At 40.7% G+C, this 20,370-nt stretch overlaps 1 protein-coding gene across 1 annotated transcript in view; it reads left to right on the top strand.

The window, feature by feature from the left end:
- LOC102959460 overlaps nt 1–20,370 on the top strand; it is a 495,184-nt gene that overhangs the window by 100,551 nt on the left and 374,263 nt on the right. The window contains exon 5 of the mRNA XM_042976372.1: nt 3,848–3,911. The gene's annotated coding sequence lies outside the window, so the exon portion shown is untranslated. The remainder of the gene's footprint in view (nt 1–3,847; nt 3,912–20,370) is intronic.

The following is a 20,370-nucleotide window of genomic DNA, read 5'->3' as shown; positions in this document are numbered from 1 at the left end:
TGAAAAGTTATGAGGCATGGTGCTGGGGGTATGATGGCCAACTAGTTAGGTGCAGTCCCTGCCCTCTAAGCACCTTATAGCAAAGTGGGCAAGACAGAAGTAAAGAGCAATTGTATTGCTGTACAATCCATGGGATATAACGGGAATATACATGGGTGCTGTGGGACCATAGGCGAGAGGTATAGGTATATCTATCTCTGATGTGGAGGTCAGGGAAGGTTCTAGGAGGTAGTCAGTCTCAGACTCTGAACTGCTCTTGGTGGCCTCCCTTCCTCGCCCATTCTGGCACCAAATTCTCTATTGCTTTCTAAGTGAGCCCCCCTCCCATAAACAGGCAAGACTGTTACCATCATATACACTTACCTGAGACACATTAATGTATTATCTCTAAGGTTCCATGCATTTGTAAACCTTTTATCTCTAATTGTGGAATGAAAGATTATTTCTTGTTCAAAGGAATTTCAGGCTTCAGCAAATGGATATAATGGGTACTTTTTCCTGTATTTTTAAAAAATTGTGAGTGGGAGAGTATGCTTCATGGAAAGTGAGCACATAAAGTATGATTATGAAGGATCCAATCAGACCAATTTTTTCTGCATAATGTAATACACCATCAAAATTAAAAGACAAATTCCAAACTGGAGGAAGTATCTACATGTAGTAGATGAATTCTCTCCTAAATGCATAAAAACCGTTTAAAAATCACTAAGGAAAAAGATAAACAAGCATGTAGAAATACGAACACAGGACTTGAAAAGACGATGTCATCCTGCTAATTTATAGTTTTTACTTGTACAATTCTTGCACATGAAGAAAGCTCAGAATTGTTATGGAAAATTTACAAGAAAGTTAATCTGACACATTGTAGTGATAGACGTATTATTGCGTTGCATGATAATTAGAGTTAATTTGCATAAAGGCTGTAATTAGTATTACTTTCAGCTAGCCAAAGTTTCAGTTCTTTTTCTCACTTTTAAAGTTTCTTCGTAACTATAATTATTGTCAAAGATGTCAGTTTTCCCTCAACACCCTTATGTTCTCTCTCTCTCTCTCTCTCTCTCTCTCTCTCTCTCTCTCTCACACACACACACACACACACACACACACACACACACACACACACACACACACGTTTGCGCGCCCATATGAAGGGAAGGTAGTAAATATCCCAGGTCAGGTTCCCATATCTCTGTTGGCTCTACCTCTTCCCATGACTGAAGCTTCCTTTGTGATCACCTAAGCTCTCCTACCTCTGGAGCTGATACTTATTGAACAATAGGAAGTTTCCATCTCTTTCCCTCTCACACTTCCAAGGTATCCTTTTGCTAAAGACCTCAAGGCAGAGAACTCTCTGCTTTGAGGAAGTGGGCAGTCTTTCTAGAGGGACAGGGACAGCAGTGAGGGGGTGCACATTTGGTGAAGGGGCACAAACAGGTCAGTGAGGGTGACTCTGGGGAGGGGAGATGGAGAGACAGAAAGACTGGACTGTATAGGCCCAGGGTATAGGATTCTGGAAGACCAAGGAAGGGAAGGAGGCTCAGATCCTCTGGTTCCAGGACCAGGGGCTTTGATGCCAGAAACCAGTAATTATAGGATTTTCTTCCCTTGAAGCCACTGTACAAAAGAGCTTCTTAGGAAGCAACACAGATAAGTGCACTGAGGACAGCTGAGTGAGGAAGAAAGCAGAGCAGTCACAGCTCTCTGACTCAGGCTGTCTCCTCTGACCCCCGTCCCTCATGTTCCTGAAGCAGTACTGGCTTTGGGTCCCCCAAGACTCAGTGTGGTTTTGTAGGAGCCCTAGGAAGCTCCCTTTCACGTCTGTGCACCCTGTACATTTCCTAGTTGATGTGAGAAATTCCTTTCATGGGACATAAAATCCTTAATTCTACAATTAAAGATAAGAGCCTTAAAATTACGTAGGAGAACTAATGCATTATTATGAAGGTGTTTTATCAAGTTGTAAAAGACTGGAGGTTATGGAATCCTCTTCTGTTTTTGACTGAAGCAATGAGAAGGCAGAAGGACCAGGAGATCAAGACTGGGCAGACGACACTGGAAACAACCACATCAGGGTGACTCTTACCCTGGAATCTTAATGAGTCATCAGGAGTCTTTAAGAAATGAAAATGCCGGAGGCCCAGTGTCCCTCTGGCTCATATTGTAGAAGTGATGTATCAAGCTCAAATCAGAGCAGCAGGAGAGGAGAGGTGGGGGTGACAGGGAGCAGACTATACTTAGTAAACAACTATCCCCCCCCCCCCCCCCCCCACGATATCCTCGGATCCCTTTACTCTTTCCAGGGCATCTGAAAACTGAAGATCAGAAGCTTGCAAGGTTGTGAGGATCTGTTCTCGTGCTTCTTGGTGGTTCTTGCACAGTTGCTGGCTCCTGCATTTTTCTACTGAAGACAGCTGGGAGGGAGTGAACATAGAGGTCTTGGGTGGGGAACCAGCTGCTGGATAGTATGACCAAGATCAGTTTTTCTATGACTTACGTTATTATTCATGTATAACCTCCTCTTTATCTTATGGCCCCCTCTTGATGTTTTATAGTCTGTCTTGTAATTACACAGGGGCTGGTGCACCCTTTGAGTATTGTGAGGATGTGCCTGTTCTGCTATTTTAGTCTATGCAATAGTTTGTACTAGGATTATTAAATAGAAATTATCAGACCCAAGAAATAGGAATTGGAAGGTTGAAAAGGTTAATGAGAGAGCCATAAAGAAGCTGGTGGACTGTTTACAAACATTGCTTCACACTGAGGCTATTTAGAAATTTGGAACCTCTATGAGTCCCTAGAGGGAAAGGGGATATTACATGTGCAGATATTTTATTTATTGTCTTCTCCCCAAACGGTAAGTAATAAACAGATGAAACCACAAGGTTATAGAATTATATTACCTTTTGGCTGTGACCAAGTAAAACTTTAATTTTCTAGCTAGAGATAACAGACAACTCCTATTACTCAGAGGCAGGGGAAGGGCTACTGTAAAATCTTCACATAAGGGGATTTGTTCTGGGCTTTAGTGGCTCCTAGTGAAAAATGCACAGAGGACTGGGTGATCTAGGGGACAGTTTCATGGATTAGGGTAAGCTCCCTCCCAGAGACAAGCTAGTGAGGTTTATACAGTGATGCCTGAACATGAACTGAGTGTTCTAAATTCTAGTGGTTGACCATGGCTTATTTCCCCATTCCCAGCTCGTCATGCCCAGTCCCTAGCCTCACATTAAAAGTTCAAAAGGCTAGCAGACCATTGCTTGATTTCCTCCTGGCACTCCAGTCCTATAGGATCTGAGGTTAGCTGTTCCTGGCTATACAGGAAAGGACACCAGTGATAACTGCATGTTTATAAATCATGTTGGATTAAACCATTTTGCAGTAGTAAACAACTCTGATATCTTAGTGTTTTAACAGCAAGGGTTTATTTATTTATTTATTTTTGCTCCTGCAAAATCCATTGTGGTTTCCTGCAGCTATCCAGGAAGCTGTCCCCACCTACCCATCCGTCCATGGATCTGTCCATCCATCGATGCATCCACCCATCCATCCATCCATCCATCCTTCTTCAGTAATTTTGGCCCTACCATCGAGATACATAGCCCCCAAACTCTCGACCAAAGGGAAGGATGGAGGCTGGAGAATGTCACTGAGACTTTTTGCTGACTCATCCGGAATCACTTTTTATGTAGCTTCACAAACTAAACTTCATAATCTTACATGTGACCAAGAAGGAAAAGAACTGCATATTGGCAAGCATTACTGTAGTCTACCATGGCGTTCTTTGCACGTGCAGTAATTTTGAAAACTAATGATAGGGGCTATCTATATTATTATGTCTCTTTTTCAGAGCATGACGCTTGGATTGAGAAAAGCTAAGGACTTGTCAGAGAGCCACTGGGTCAGTCTTCAAGGTAGGTCAGCTTCACTGTCATACATAGGGTATTTGTTTGATTTTTGTGTCAGGTAAAGGAGTGGCTTATTTGTTTATATTTGTTTCTGTGTTCTTGTAAAATGTGTGTTCATTTGAATGGCCTTTCAAATGTGAATGTGTTCTTTCAACTGTGACTTACCATTTCTCAAACCTCCTTAATGATCTCTGACATGACCTTATAAGCATAGTGAAGGGAGGAGGGAAACAATTGTTAGGTAAATATAGTCACTTTATGGAATACAGGCAGAAGTTCCCCAGTAGTCTGGGCTATATCTTTCCCTTTTAATAATGTAGCCAATTGCCCAGCCCTATGTTTTGCCTCTGCTAATCATAGTTAACCTTAGATAGGGTAATTAAAGAATGTCTCAGGGCCTCAGTTTTACCATCTATGAAATGAAGCCAAGGAGAGTTTCCCTGTGTCAGTAAGGGATGTCCTGATGTTTAATTACTTCAGTAGGCAATCTGGAAAGAGACTCATGATTTCCTTGGAGGCTAGAGCTTTGCAGATATAAACTCTTATCATCCTTATTTTCCTTGTGACAGGTTTATAGCCTGTGGGACTCACTTGGTACCTGTCACCTACCTTCCTCTTGATCCCTTCCTATAGAGCTTTATCTGTTACTGCATCTCAGAATCAAAAGAGTGTATAAAATCGGGCTCATGGGGGATGGTTCTGGCAATGCATTGTTTTCTCCAGGACACCATAGGTACTGGGCTGCCTCAGCAGCAGAGTCACTTTAGGAAAGGCTAAAGTCTGGTCTACTTGTGGTCACATCCAGTCTACATGATTTGGTTAGTCCCTACTGTGTACTAAGTACACCCACTGTGTACCACTGTATCAAAAAATGTGAATACCTTCCCAGATGAGAGGACCTTATCTGACTTGTCTATCTTTCCTAGCTATTGGCTCCCTTGTCCAAAGTTTGTAAAATAGCATCTTCTATCACTCTCATTTGGATCATTTTTCCCCTTAGCCTTTTGTACTATTTGCCATCTTGCATATTGGTTTATTATTTACTGTCCCCTTCCCCACTCCACCCAACAACATGGACAACTGGAATGTAAGTTTCATGAGACCAAGAACTGTTTTGTTTACTGTTCGTTTCTCAGGGCTCAGACAGTGCCAGGAACATAGGACACATTTGTTGAGTGACTGGTTGATAGGTACTCTTGAACACTGACTCTTCTGTGTATGTATCCGATAAACATGTGTCTCTGAATGGTGTGTGCAGTGGGGAGAGTGTATATAAAAAAGTGACACCAGGGGCACATGGGTGGCTCAGTCAGTTAAGCGTCTGACTCTTGGTGGCTCAGGTCATGATCTCCATGGTTCGTGGGTTTGAGCCCTGCATCAGGCTCCACAGCTGGCAGCCCTGAGCCTGCTTGGGATTCTCGCTCTCTCCCTCTCTCTACCCCTCCCCCACTCATGCTGTCTCTGTCTCTTCTAAAAAATAAATAAACTTACAAAAAAAGTAACACCAATACCTTGCCTTAAGTAATAGTGTAGTTAGTGAACAAGGCTGCGTTGCAGGAGATGAAACTCTGTGGCTCTCCCAAGTGACTCTACTTGTCCTCATTGTGCTGTGCCTTCTAAACTCCCCTTGTGCAGTACTTGTCGGCAGACCGTTTTTCTTTATTCTCCTTCTTAAATTGAGACTCTCTGCTCTAGCAGTTAACAGCTGTGGTATTTTACCTCCAAGTTGTCTGGCACCCAGTAGAGTGGTGAAGTGATCCCCGGTTAGCTTATTGATATCCATTTGGTACCTTTGTCTTGTGGACTAGCTCCTTCTCAGCCTGCCCCAACGATTCTTTAACCCTGTAAGTCATTTTAATCTGAGGTGCTCTGCAGATGAAAGTTATGCTGCATATGCCATATAAATTAATATTATGATGCTGAGACCATTCCATTTGTCTAGGGATTTGCATCGATTTACTTTTTATGAGTAAAGTTTTATTCAACTCTTAACAGTGAAACATAAAACTGTTACAATTATAATGAAACCTATAAAAGCACAGAGGGTATTCTCTGGCAAAATTTCCCAGAAGGGTGTGATGATACCTCTGAAAACAGATTGAGGAAAGCTTTGATCCGTCATTTTCAAAGGTCCTCTTGGCATATTTTTGGTGATTGAGACCAGGGCCCCAAACCAGTATGGTTTATAACTTTGACTCACAACCTCTAAGTAACATCAAAATTTGAAACTCTGAGTGTTCACAGGGGCTTAAAGATGGTCCTCAAAAAAGGCAAACTTATTTCTACTACCTTTGCCAAATATGGAGCAGGTTGGGTGCAGCAGTCATGGTTGCTGTAGGAAACAGATGGCAGGATTACATTGGGATCATTTCAGGAGATTTTTATTGAAAGAATCATTTTTAAAGGTATGATGTAGAAAAACTACCAGCAACAGTGCAAGAACCCTGGAGCTAGCAGCAGTGGGCTCTGGTACCAGCCCTCAGTCTAAAAAGGAGTGTGTGTGGGGGGCGGGGGAGATATATGGTTCCTGGAACCCTAAGACATTAAGAGCTTCTGGGGAGCATCATTTGACTGTGGTTGAGATTGCTGGAACACAGACAGCCTTGTAACAGCCCTTCAGGAGGGAAACTGGGGAAGTTCCTCACTATTCTGGTCTGCCATTACTCCTGATTGACCAAACTCGACTGGAAGCCAGAGGACACATAGGTGAGAACTTGTGGGAAACAGAGTCATGTAGAGCATAATTAAGAGTGAATCTGCATGGGGACAGCAGGGGTGGAAAGGCTTCCCTTACAGGGAGGAAAAGGTCAGTGCCAGGATCTCAGTCATTGTAGCAGTGAAGATGATACTTCTGCAAGCTGCTATAAACCCTGGTGATGCAGAGGCCCACTGGGAGGTCTTCTTAGGCAAAAACCAGTTATATAATTTTTTGCTTCCTGCCTTGTTTTCTGACCGTGTCAGGGCAGGGCAGAAGGGAAGGAGAAAGAGAAACAAGAACCCTGGGACAGTTGGGCTCTACAGCTAAGGGTAAGGTTATTTTGATATTTCACTAGTCAATAATGTCACAAATGTCACCATTAAAGATTCTACCTTTTTACTTCTCTGTAGATGTTAGAATTCCAAAGCTTTATTTTGCAGCTTAGGGTTAAAGGGAAATGTTCTGGGATCATGGCAGGTCTTTGTAACGTTCCTGGTATGAGTCATCATTTGCTTGCGTCTGTCTTCATCAGCCTCTCATAAAAAGCTGTGGTCATCTTCCTAGGCACTCAGAGAGGATTTAGAGGGATGAGAATAGGCAGGAGTGGGTAGGGTTGGTGCTTCTTAGGGTCTCTGGTCTTGATGAAGAAAGTGGTCCAGAGACCAAACAAGTGTGTGAACCATGAACCAAAGCAAGAATTTTCAGCCTTTGTTTATTTGCTGCATGGAGCTGATTTTGCCTTGTATGCTTAACTGTTCTGCCTCATCTCTTCACTGTTTCTCTTAATGCTGACACAGGAACTGATGAATTCTTATTTATTTGTTTGTTATGAAACCTAATGAATGCTGTTTTTACCCCTCTGTTCGTGATACATTATCATTAATCCATGTAAGGTTATTCACTCATTCATTCATTCACTCATTCATTCATTCATTCATTCATTTCCTTTTGCCCCATTTCCTTCTCTGTACCCATAGGCAACCATTCTAATTTTTTTAAATGTTTATTTCTGAGACAGAGAGAGACAGAGCATGAGTGGGGGAGGGGCAGAGAGTGAGGGAGACATAGAATCAGAAACAGGCTCCGGGCTCTGAGCTGTCAGCACAGAGCCCAACGCGGGGCTTGAACTCATGAACTGAGAGATCGTGACCTGAGCCGAAGTCGGACACTCAACCGACCGAGCCACCCAGGCACCTCAGTAGGCAACCATTCTAAAGTCTAATGTGCATCCTTTGGTTTGGATGTATTATCTTAAAATGTAAATTATTGTTTTGCATACATGTATTTTTCTTTTTTTAAAAAAAGACTTATTTTTAAGAGAGAGAGTGTGTGTGTGTGTGTGTGTGTGTAAGCTGGGGAGAAACGGGGACAGAGGATCTGAAGTGGGCTCCCTGCTGACAGCAGAGAGCCTGATGCAAGGCTCCAACTCATAAACTGATGAACTGCGAGATCATGACCTGAGCTGAAGTCAGACCTTAACTGATTGAGCCACCCAGGTACCTCTTTATGGTTTTCTGATTACTACTAATTTTGAGCATATCTTCATATGTTTGGTAGCCATTTAGATTTCTTCTCTGTGAATTACATGTTCCTATACTTTACCCATTTGCAAACTGATGTTCCTGTATATATATTTTTAATGTTGACTTGTTACAAGTTCCTTGTATGTTCCAGGTAGATTTTTTTTGTTTGTTTGAGACATTGCAAATCTATTCTCCCAATCTGTTATCTCTTTATAAACTTTTTGATGCCCTTTGTTGAATAGAGAAGTGTTTAATTTTGATGCACACTCTTCTTTTTGGTCTTTATGACTTGTGCCCTTCTTCATACCTAGGCCACACAGATACTCTAATACAGCTTTCTTCCAGCTTTATATGAGATATTAAGTAGAGGTCTCATTTAATTTTTGTCCATGTAATGAGCTAACTTCCCCAATCTTGTTCACTAAACACCATTTTTCCTCTTTGATTTGTGGTGCCATCTTTATCAGGCATTAAGTTCTCATGCATACATGCTCGCTCTCTCTTAGCTCTTACTGTTCTCAGTGGGACAGTGCTTTTCCATTGTCCATATTTTGTCTTCAAGTCAATATCCTCTTATTTTCATTGCTAGGGCTTTATTACTATATTTAATATCTGATAGAATAACTCCCTGCTTCTATCTTTTAAGCTTCTTTTTTCTTTTTTTTTAATATTTATGATTCTGTTTATTTATTTATTTTTTAATATATGAAATTTATTGTCAAATTGGTTTCCATACAACACCCAGTGCTCATCCCAAAAGATGCCCTCTTCAGTACCCATCACCTACCCTCCCCTCCCTCCCACCCCCCCCATCAACCCTCAGTTTGTTCTCAGTTTTTAAGAGTCTCCTATGCTTTGGCTCTCTCCCACTCTAACCTCTTTTTTTTTTTTTTCCCTTCCCCTCCCCCATGGGTTTCTGTTAAGTTTCTCAGGATCCACAATAAGAGTGAAAACATATGGTATCTGTCTTTCTCTGTATGGCTTATTTCACTTAGCATCACACTCTCCGGTTCCATCCACGTTGCTACAAAGGGCCATATTTCATTCTTTCTCATTGCCACGTAGTACTCCATTGTGTATATAAACCACAATTTCTTTATCCATTCATCAGTTAATGGACATTTAGGCTTTTCCCACAATTTAGCTATTGTTGCGAGTGCTGCTATAAACATTGGGGTCCAAGTGCCCCTATGCATCAGTACTCCTGTATCCCTTGGGTAAATTCCTAGCAGTGCTACTGCTGGGTCATAGGGTAGGTCTGTTTTTAATTTTTTGAGGAACCTCCACACTGTTTTCCAGAGCAGCTGCACCAGTTTGCATTCCCACCAACAGTGCAAGAGGGTTCCCGTTTCTCCACATCCTCTCCAGCCTCTGTAGTCTCCTGATTTGTTCATTTTGGCCACTCTGACTGACGTGAGGTGATACCTGAGTGTGGTTTTGATTTGTATTTCCCTGATAAGGAGCGACGTTGAACATCTTTTCATGTGCCTGTTGGCCATCCAGATGTCTTCTTTAGAGAAGTGTCTATTCATGTCTTCTGCCCATTTCTTCACTGGGTTATTTGTTTTTTGGGTGTGGAGTTTGGTGAGCTCTTTATAGATTTTGGATACTAGCCCTTTGTCCAATATGTCATTTGCAAATATCTTTTCCCATTCCGTTGGTTGCCTTTTAGTTTGTTGATTGTTTCCTTTGCTGTGCAGAAACTTTTTATCTTCATGAGGTCCCAATAGTTCATTTTTGCTTTTAATTCCCTTGCCTTTGGGGATGTGTCAACTAAGAAATTGCTGCGGCTGAGGTCAGAGAGGTCTTTTCTTGCTTTCTCCTCTAAGGTTTTGATGGTTTCCTGTCTCACATTCAGGTCCTTTATCCATTTTGAGTTTATTTTTGTGAATGGTGTGAGAAAGTGGTCTAGTTTCAATCTTCTGCATGTTGCTGTCCAGTTCTCCCAGCACCATTTGTTAAAGAGACTGTCTTTTTTCCATTGGATGTTCTTTCCTGCTTTGTCAGAGATTAGTTGGCCATACTTTTGTGGGTCTAGTTCTGGGGTTTCTATTCTATTCCATTGGTCTATGTGTCTGTTATCATGCCAGTACCATGCTGTCTTGATGATTATAGCTTTATAGTAGAGGCTAAAGTCTGGGATTGTGATGCCTCCTGCTTTGCTCTTCTTCTTCAGAATTACTTTGGCTATTCGGGGCCTTTTGTGGTTCCATGTGAATTTTAGGATTGCTTGTTCTAGCTTTAAGAAGAATGCTGGTGCAATTTTGATTGGGATTGCATTGAATGTGCAGACAGCTTTGGGTAGTATTGACATTTTAACAATATTTATTCTTCCAACCCATGAGCACGGAATGTTTTTCCATTTCTTTATATCTTCTTCAATTTCCTTCATAAGCTTTCTATAGTTTTCAGCATACAGATTTTGTACATCTTTGGTTAGATTTATTCCTAGGTATTTTATGCTTCTTGGTGCAATTGTGAATGGGATCAGTTTCTTCATTTGTCTTTCTGTTGCTTCATTATTAGTGTATAAGAATGCAACTGATTTCTGTACATTGATTTTGTATCCTGCAACTTTGCTGAATTCATGTATCAGTTCTAGCAGACTTTTGGTGGAGTCTATCGGATTTTCCATGTATAATATCATGTCATCTGCAAAAAGTGAAAGGTTGACTTCATTTTTGCCAAGTTTGATGCCTTTGATTTCCTTTTTTTGTCTGATTGCTGATACTAGCACTTCCAACACTATGTTAAACAACAGCGGTGAGAGTGGACATCCCTGTTGTGTTCCTGATCTCAGGGAAAAAGCTCTCAGTTTTTCCCCATTGAGGATGATATTAGCTGTGGGCTTTTCATAAATGGCTTTTATGATGTTTAAGTATGTTCCTTCTATCTCGACTTTCTCGAGGGTTTTTATTAAGAAAGGATGCTGAATTTTGTCAAATGCTTTTTCTGCATCGATTGACAGGATCATATGGTTCTTATCTTTTTTTTATTAATGTGATATATCACGTCGATTGATTTGCGAATATTGAACCAGCCCTGCGTCCCAGGAATGAATCCCACTTGATCATGGTGAATAATTCTTTTTATAAGCTGTTGAATTCGATTTGCTAGTATCTTATTGAGAATTTTTGCATCCATATTCATCAGGGATATTGGCCTGTAGTTCTCTTTTTTTACTGGGTCTCTGTCTGGTTTAGGAATCAGAGTAATACTGTCTTCATAGAATGAGTCTGGAAGTTTTCCTTCCCTTTCTATTTTTGGAATAGCTTGAGAAGGATAGGTATTATCTCTGCTTTAAATGTCTGGTAGAATTCCCTGGGGAAGCCATCTGGTCCTGGACTCTTATTTGTTGGGAGATTTTTGGTAACTGATTCAATTTCTTTGCTGGTTATGCGTCTGTTCAAGCTTTCTATTTCCTCCTGTTTGAGTTTTGGAAGCTTGTGGGTGTTTAGGAATTTGTCCATTTCTTCCAGGTTGTCCAGTTTGTTGTCATATAATTTTTCATAGTATTCCCTGATAATTGCTTGTATCTCTGAGGGATGGTTGTAATAATTACATTTTCATTCATGATTTTATCTATTTGGGTCATCTCCCTTTTCTTTTTGAGAAGCCTGGCTAGAGGTTTATCAATTTTGTTTTTTTTTTTCAAAAAACCAACTCTTGGTTTTGTTGATCTGCTCTACAGTTTTTTTAGATTTTATGTTGTTTATTTCTGCTCTGATCTTTATTATTTCTCTTCTTCTGCTACGTTTGGGGTGTCTTTGCTGCTCTGCTTCTATTTCCTGTAGGTGTGCTATTAGATTTTGTATTTGGGATTTTTCTTGTTTCTTGAGATAGGCCTGGATTGCAATGTATTTTCCTCTCAGGACTGCCTTCGCTGCGTCCCAAAGCGTTTGGCTTGTTGTATTTTCATTTTCGTTTGTTTCCATATATTTTTAAATTTCTTCTCTAATTGCCTGGTTGACCCACTCATTCGTTAGTAGGGTGTTCTTTAACCTCCATGCTTTTGGAGATTTTCCAGACTTTTTCCTGTGGTTGATTTTAAGCTTCATAGTATTGTGGTCCGAAAGTATGCATGGTATGATCTCAATTCTTCTATACTTATGAAGGGCTGTTTTGTGACCCAGTATGTGATCTATCTTGGAGAATGTTCCATGTGCACTCGAGAAGAAAGTATATTCTGTTGCTTTGGGATGCAGAGTTCTAAATATATCTGTCAAGTCCATCTGATCCAATGTATCATTCAGGGCCCTTGTTTCTTTATTGACCATGTGTCTAGATGATCTATCCATTGTTGTAAGTGGGGTATTAAAGTCCCCTGCAATTACCACATTCTTGTCAATAAGGTTGCTTATGTTTGTGATTAATTGTTTTATATATTTGGGGGCTCCTGTATTCGGCACATACACATTTATAATTGTTAGTTCTTCTTGATGGATAGACCCTGTAATTATTATATAATGCCTTTCTTCATCTCTTGTTACAGCCTTTAATTTAAAGTCTAGTTTGTCTGATATAAGTATGGCTACTCCAGCTTTCTTTTGATTTCCAGTAGCATGATAGATAATTCTCCATCCCCTCACTTTCAATCTGAAAGTGTCCTCAGGTCTAAAATGAGTCTCTTGTAGACAGCAAATAGATGGGTCTTGTTTTTTATATCGATTCTGATACCCTATGTCTTTTAGTTGGCGCATTTAGTCTATTTACATTCAGTGTTATAGAAAGATACGGGTTTAGAGTCTTGTGATGTCTGTAGGTTTCATGCTTGTAGTGATGTCTGTAGTACTTTGTCTCACAGGATCCTCCTTAGGATCTCTTGTAGGGCTGGTTTAGTGGTGACGAATTCCTTCAGTTCTTGTTTGTTTGGGAAGACTTTTATCTCTCCTTCTATTCTAAATGACAGATTTGCTGGATAGAGGATTCTCGGCTGCATATTTTTTCTGTTCATCACATTGAAGATTTCCTGCCATTCCTTTCTGGCCTGCCAAGTTTCAGTAGAGAGATCCATCACTACTCTTATCGGTCTCCCTTTATATGTTAGAGCATGTTTATCCCTAGCTGCTTTCAGAATTTTCTCTTTATCCTTGTATTTTTCCAGTTTCACTATGATATGTCATGCAGAAGATAGATTCAAGTTCCGTCTGAAAGGAGTTTTCTGTGCCTCTTGGATTCCAGTGCCTTTTTCCTTCCCCAGATCAGGGAAGTTCTCAGCTATGATTTGTTCAAGTACACCTTCAGCCCCTTTCTCTCTCTCTTCCTCCTCTGGAATACCAATTATGCGTAGGTTATTTCTCTTTAGTGCATCACTTAGTTCTCTAATTTTCCCCTCATACTCCTGGATTTTTTTTTATCTCTCTTTTTCTCAGCTTCTTCTTTTTCCATAATTTTATCTTCTAGTTCACCTATTCTCTCCTCTGCCTCTTCTGTCTGAGCCGTGATCGTCTCCATTTTATTTTGCAGCTCATTAATAGCATTTTTTAGCTCCTCCTGGCTGTTCCTTAGTCCCTTGATCTCTGTAGCAATAGATTCTCTGCTGTCCTTTATACTGTTTTCAAGTCCAGCGATTAATTTTATGACTATTATTCTAAATTCACTTTCTGTTATATTGTTTAAATAGTTTTTGATCAGTTCATTAGCTGTCGTTATTTCCTGGAGGTGTTTTTGAGAGGAATTCTTCCGTTTCGTCATTTTGGATAGTCCCTGGAGTGGTGTGGAACTGCGGGGCACTTCCCCTGTCCTGTCTTGAGTAACTTGTGTTGGTGGGCGGGGCTGCAGTCAGACCTGATGTCTGCCCCCAGCCCACCGCTGGGGCCATAGTCAGACTGGTGTGTGCCTTCTCTTCCCCTCTCCTAGGGGTGGGATTCACTGTGGGGTGGCGTGGCCCGTCTCGGCTACTTGCACTCTGCCAGGCTTGTGGTGCTGCTTCCGTGGGATCTGTCATATTAGCTTGGGTGGATGGGCAAGGTGCACAGGGGTGGGAGGGGCAGGCTCAGCTAGCTTGTCCTTCAGAGGTCTGCTTTGGGAGGGGCCCTGTGGCACCGGGAGGGAGGCAGACCTGCCGGAGGGATGGGTCTGCAGAAGCGTTGGGTGTTTGCGCGATGTAAGCAAGTACCCTGATAGGAACTGGTTCCTTTTGGGACTTTGGCTGGGGGATGGGTGAGGGAGATGGTGCTGGCGAGCACCTTTGTTCCCTGCCAAGCTGCGCTCTGTCCTCCGGGGCTCAACAACTCTCCCTCCCTTTGTCCTCCAGCCCTCCCGCTCTCCAAGCAGAGCTGTTAACTTATAACCTTCCAGATGTTAAGTCCCGCTCGCTGTCAGAACACACTCCGACTGGCCCCTCTGCTTTTGCAAGTCAGACTCGGGGGCTCGGCTTTGCTGGCGGGCTGCCCCTCTGCCCCGGCTCACTCCTGCCAGTCCATGTAGCACGCACCGCCTCTCCGCCCTTCCTACCCTCTTCTGTGGGGCTTTCATCTACACTTGGCTCCAGAGAATCCATTCTGCTTGTCCTCTGTTGGTTTTCTGGGTTATTTAGGCAGGTGTGGGTGGAATCTAAGTGAGCCACAGGACGGGGTGAGCCCAGCGTCCTCCTGCGCCGCCATCTTCTGCAAAAGGTCTAAGCTTATTTTTTCAAGGTTGACTTAAATATTTGTGGATCTTTAATTTTCCATGTAAGATTTCAAATGAGTTTATTGAGTTTCTCAAAATTCCAGCTGGTAATTTAAATGAGATTGCATTGAGTTTATAGATTAATTTGGGGGAGAACTGACATCTTTATGATATTAAAATCCTATTAACTTTTATAAATTGATCTTGTACCTTCCAGACTTGCTGAATTCTCTTTTTAATCAGTCTGTAAATAATGACAGTTATGTCTCTTTCTTGAAATGCCTTATTTCCATCTTACGTCTTTTTTTTTTCTTTCTTTATAGTGTTGGCTAGGACTTCTAATACTATGTTAAAAAATGTTAGTGCTAATGATGACTTTCTTTTCTTGCTGTCAATTTTATAGGGAAAACGCCCAAAATTATTCATTAATTATAATGTTGCTATAGGTTCTTGTGATATGACCTTTAAAAAGTTAAGGAAGTTGTCTGGATTTCTGATTGAGAGAATCATATTTTTATTTTTAAGTCTGTTACTATTATAAATTACATTTATAGATTTCTCTGATTTTTTTAAACTACTCTTTCAATACTGGAATGACTAATAATCATTTTTTGTTTTTTCTTGTGCAAAATTAAAAATAAAAAGTGCAGAGAATAATATAACCATCTCATATACCTACCACCTAGGTTCAATAATTATCAACTATGGTCCATCTGCTTCAACTATTGTCCTTTCTTCACACCCCCCAGACTGGATCATTTGAAGCAAATTCCAGACATTCTCCATTTCATAAAAAAATGCTTCAGTATGTACCTTTCAAAGGAAAGATCTTTAAAACCACATAATTACTAGATCATTAAGATGCGTTTATGTTTAACCATTTAGCAAGAGTTTTATTTAGATTTCTCATCTACATTTAATGTGATTAATTTCTTACATTATCTTTATTTGATTTTAAAGAAAATATTGGTTATTGTTGCCTCATTAAATTAGCTGGTTTTTTTTTTTTGCTTTTTCTTTTCTCTTGAAAAATTCTTACAACTTAGAAAATAGCCAATCTTGAGAATTTTGGCAGTTCACTATAATCCGAACGTGGGGATTATAAATTTTTTTGGAAGAAGAGGTCTTTAACTTAAATATTTCCTTTTAAATATATACTTATCTGCCCATTCAGGTCTTCTATTTCACCTTGCACTAATTTTGGCACTTGACATTTTCTATTTCTTCTGTGTCTCAAAGTTATTAATATGTGTAGTTTACAGTATTATTATTTAGGTCTTTGTTGTATTTATAGTTATTTGCTGTCTTTTCCCTGTATTTTATTTACTGGTCTATTTCCAATATTCTTTGATCAGTTTTACCAGAGTTTACTTTCTATTGCTTTGATTTGTTCAAAGAGCCAACTTGAACATCGAGACTATTCAGCTGTGTTTCCTTTGCCTATGTCATGCAGCACTTCTGCTTTTTTTCTTATTTGAGTGTATTCTGCAAGAGTGGTTTTAGTGGGGATTTTTGTATGTCAACCTCCTGAAGTCTTAAAAAGTTGAAAATATTTTTATGCCCTCATACGTGAATTATAATAACATTCTAGTTTTGAAATTATATTTTCCTTCAGTGCTTGAAAATTATACTCCATTACATTCAAAAAAATTCCATTATCATCTTGTTTTCATTGTTCTTGAAAATTCTAGTGTTAACCTGACTCTTTACTTCACAGGGAACCTTTTACCCTTCCATTTTGGAAGCTTTAAATATTTTTCTGTGCTTTAACATTTTAAGATGTTATTATAATGCAAATAGGTGTGGGTTTTTCCTTATCTGTCCTATTGGGTCCTCTAAGAACCTTTTCATTCTGAAGGGTGTTACCATTTATTAATCCTGGAATATTTATCTACATTATTTCTTCAAATATTTTGCTTTTTCCATTTCTCCACCCCATTCCCTCAGGGTTCCTATTATCTGGATACTTCTACTTGTGTGTTCTGTAGTCCTAGCTTTAAGATTTTTCTCTAATTATATTTTCTGTCTATTCTTTCCTGTTGCTTTTATGAAGAATTTCTCATTCTGATCCAATTCACTAATTCTTTCTCTAGCTCTATTCCACCTGTTATGTATTACAACTACATATTTTTTTTTGTATCTAGTATTTCACTTTCTTTGTAAAATATCTTATTCTTCACTAATATCATCCCACATCTCCTTAAGCCTAGTTATCTTACTAATGTTGTATTCTTCCATTTGTTGAAATGTTTCTGCTTCAGATAGCGTATGATGTTCTGTTTTTGTCTCTCTTTACTAGACTCTAGTTTTTTGGGTTTATAAACTCATGTTCTGCTGTGGATATCAGCTAATCTACCTGGTAATATTTGTTGGACAAGGCCAACTATCAATATTAGTCTCTATTTAGACACATTTTAAACAATGGGATGTGTTGAGCCCTAGGCCGTAGCACAACGGGCACCATTAAAGCACTTTGTATCATTATCTTTATTGCCTGTCCCCTGGGCAACTTCCTTGGGTGGGGTTCTCCTTTAAATCAAATTATTGGGGAGAAGCAGTCCTGGGATGAGTCACTCTCCACAGAGTGTAATTCTTGCAGGCAAGGGAGTTTGGGGGAGGAGTTGGTGGGCGTCAGGATACTGAAAGGCTGAGGCTGCTGCTCATAATTGTGCAGGTGGCTCCCATTCATGGGAGGGGGGAATGGACGCTGCCACCCACCTCCAGTCTCAAGCTGTGTACCCTGGTGTGAGGCCGTGCCTGTCTGGAGGCAGGGGTGCCTTTTCCTAACACACACACAGCATTACATGTTCCGGCAGTGGCTTTCCAGGAGGGCCTGGTCAGCTGCTCCGCTTTCGGCATCTCCTCACGCCAGCATGTGTCGCCACTGCTTATTTCGCTGCCAACGATTGTGTGGAATGTAAAAGGACTTTTGGGGGGTGGAGGCTGGTGATAATTTTCTCAAAACAGTGAGGGAGAAAGTCAAGAGCTACCGTGAAAAGCTTTTTTCCAGTCTTCTTTCTCACTGTTACCTCTCATAGCCTTTTATCTCAGGATGCAGTGCACTCCCCACGTACCAGTTCAAAACAGCTTCCAGCCTCCCATGAGATTCACATGCTCTTTTATTAGCTCCAAAGAGTCACATGTTCCTCCTGCTTATTCATATACTCCAGGTGGAATTTGAAGGAGTCAGCAAGTACTCGGTCATCATCCTCATAAGATCCAGAAGCCTGTCTATCTTTAAAAATATTACTTACTGTGACTTTTGTTTTGACAAAAATATTTTTGAGGGGCTATTTCTTGAAGACCTTTGAGGCAAGTAAAAAAAAAAAAACAAACCTCAGATGTGCCCAAATGAGGGTCGGTTTGTGTATTAACAAGGGTTCTCCAGAGAACCAGAACCCAAAATAAACAAATAAATAAAGGAAGAGATTTATCATGAGGAACTGACTCATGTGATTATGGAGGCTAGGAAGTCCCACCATGTGCTGTCTGTAAGCTGGACACTCAAGAGAGCTGGTGGTGGTATAATTCCGGTCTGAGCCTGATAGCCTGAGAACTGGGGGAGCCAGTGTTGTAAACCCCAGTGCAGGGGCATGAGAAGGCTAGTGTCTTAGCTGAAGCAGGCAAGCAGGAAGCAAAGGGGTGAATTCCTCCTCCCTCCAAGGTTTGTTCTGTTCAGGCCCTCAATAGATTGGCTGGTGTGCACCCACACTGGGGAAGGCAGTCTGCTTTACTGAGTCCACCGATTCAAATGCTAATCTCATCTGGAAAAACCCTCACAAACACACCCAGAAATAAATTAATCTTGGCCCAGTCAAGTTGACACCTAAAATTAACCATCATAATTGGGAATCATGGTGTTAGAGGCGAAATTGGGTAAAGAAAAATGAACACTAACTGCCCAGATGACAAAACTCAGAAGACCATGACTCCATCCCCACTAAATCAGTTATGCTCTCTCGTCAAGTTTCCTTGTCTCTGAATTGAGAGTGAGAATACATGCCCTGTTTCTCTTACATGGTTGTTGTGCTGCTCAGTAGGATGATATCTGTGGAAGGCGCTCTGTTCACCACTACACACAGGAAGAGAGAAAGCAGCAATATTTAACAGGAACCAAAGAGCATTTGAAATGATATTAACTCTCAGGAGACAGGATGTTCTTTGGCTGGGAAGGCGGTAATCCCTCCCCTCAGCGACCTCAGTGAATTTCAGACAGATCTTCAAAGCAGATCAGGTCTCTGCAGCACAGAGTGGTGAAAATACTCCAAATTCTCTGACCTCCCTAAGCTGGAGAAGGTTGGCATCAAGGACAAAAGCTTTCAATTGCATTGAACATGGCCTGGACAGGTTCCAACTGGGTAATTACTTTAAGTTTACTTACAATTTCCCCTTCAGTGTTGAAGGGATACAGCTTCCCTCACTTCCTGGACTTGTGGGCTGTTGTGTGTTGCAAGGCATATGTTCAACAGCTGCCCCAGTCACCCACCTCGGCCGACACCACATTTTAGTAATGAAGTCGGGGCTCAAATCGGGAAAAGACGATTTTTTTTTTTATTAGTGTGCAGGACAAATGTGGCGCCTCTCTGAACAGAAAGGAGAGTGTTTACCATGTTTTTTTCTTAAATCAGAAGCAGGAGGAAACAGAGCAGGATTTTGAGAGCCAGCTTTGAGACGTGCTGTGGCACGAGTCAAATTAAAATCTATTAATTTCGTCATGATCAATAACCACATCAGTTACTCTTTGATTATGAAAAATACATCTCTTGAAAAGTATGGTGGAAAACAAAATTTAATCTAAGGAATTGTGTCCTCTGAACATTTTATGTTGTAAAACTGAGGATGTTTGTAGGCAGAAAAATACCTCCACTCTGAAGGGGTGAAGGTAGGGTCTGTGGCAATGAGGAATTTTACAGGACTGCAGATCAGAAGTTTATTTTGAGTAGTCTCAAATATGTTACCCCTCTGCTCCTCTCCCACTCCTCATTTTCCCCATTGTCTAGTTAACGTAGTGATTTTGATGCGGGCGCTTAACTTCTGAGCACATTCTTTCATCCGCAAAATGGAGATAATGCTGGTGCCTGTCTTGTAGGGCTCTTGTGAAGAGTAAAGGAGGTTAATACTCCTGGCACATGAAAGAGCTCAATAAATGTTAGTAATTATTGCCACTGTTCTTATTATTCATCTCTCAGGTCTTAAATACCACTTTCTTTGTTACCACTAACTTCTCCTTTTCCAAGACCAGGTTAGGTGAATGGCTTTATGCTTCCACGGAACACCCTATATTCCCTATAAAAAGAAATAACAGTTTCTTGAGTCTATGCCAGGTTTTCTGCACTATTTGAATTGTTTTCCATGTATATGATACTCTCACATTTTACATATAAAGGAACTTAGGTACTCAGAATTCATATAACTTGTGAGGGGTGGAATTTAAATACATTTATTTTTACTTCAAAACTCACATTCTTAACTATGACACTTATCACGTTTTGTGGTAATTATTTATATTACTTTCTTTTCTTTGCTAGACAGTAAACTCTGTGTGTCCACCAGACTCTCATCCTTTCCAAAGCCCCCGCTAACTTACGTAGTTTCTCTCTCTCTAAAACCCACTCATGCCCACACCTTTCTT

The sequence above is a fragment of the Panthera tigris genome, chromosome F3 (genome assembly GCF_018350195.1).
Source record: "Panthera tigris isolate Pti1 chromosome F3, P.tigris_Pti1_mat1.1, whole genome shotgun sequence".
Lineage (NCBI taxonomy): Eukaryota > Metazoa > Chordata > Mammalia > Carnivora > Felidae > Panthera > Panthera tigris.
This window is presented reverse-complemented; position numbering and strand designations above follow the sequence as displayed.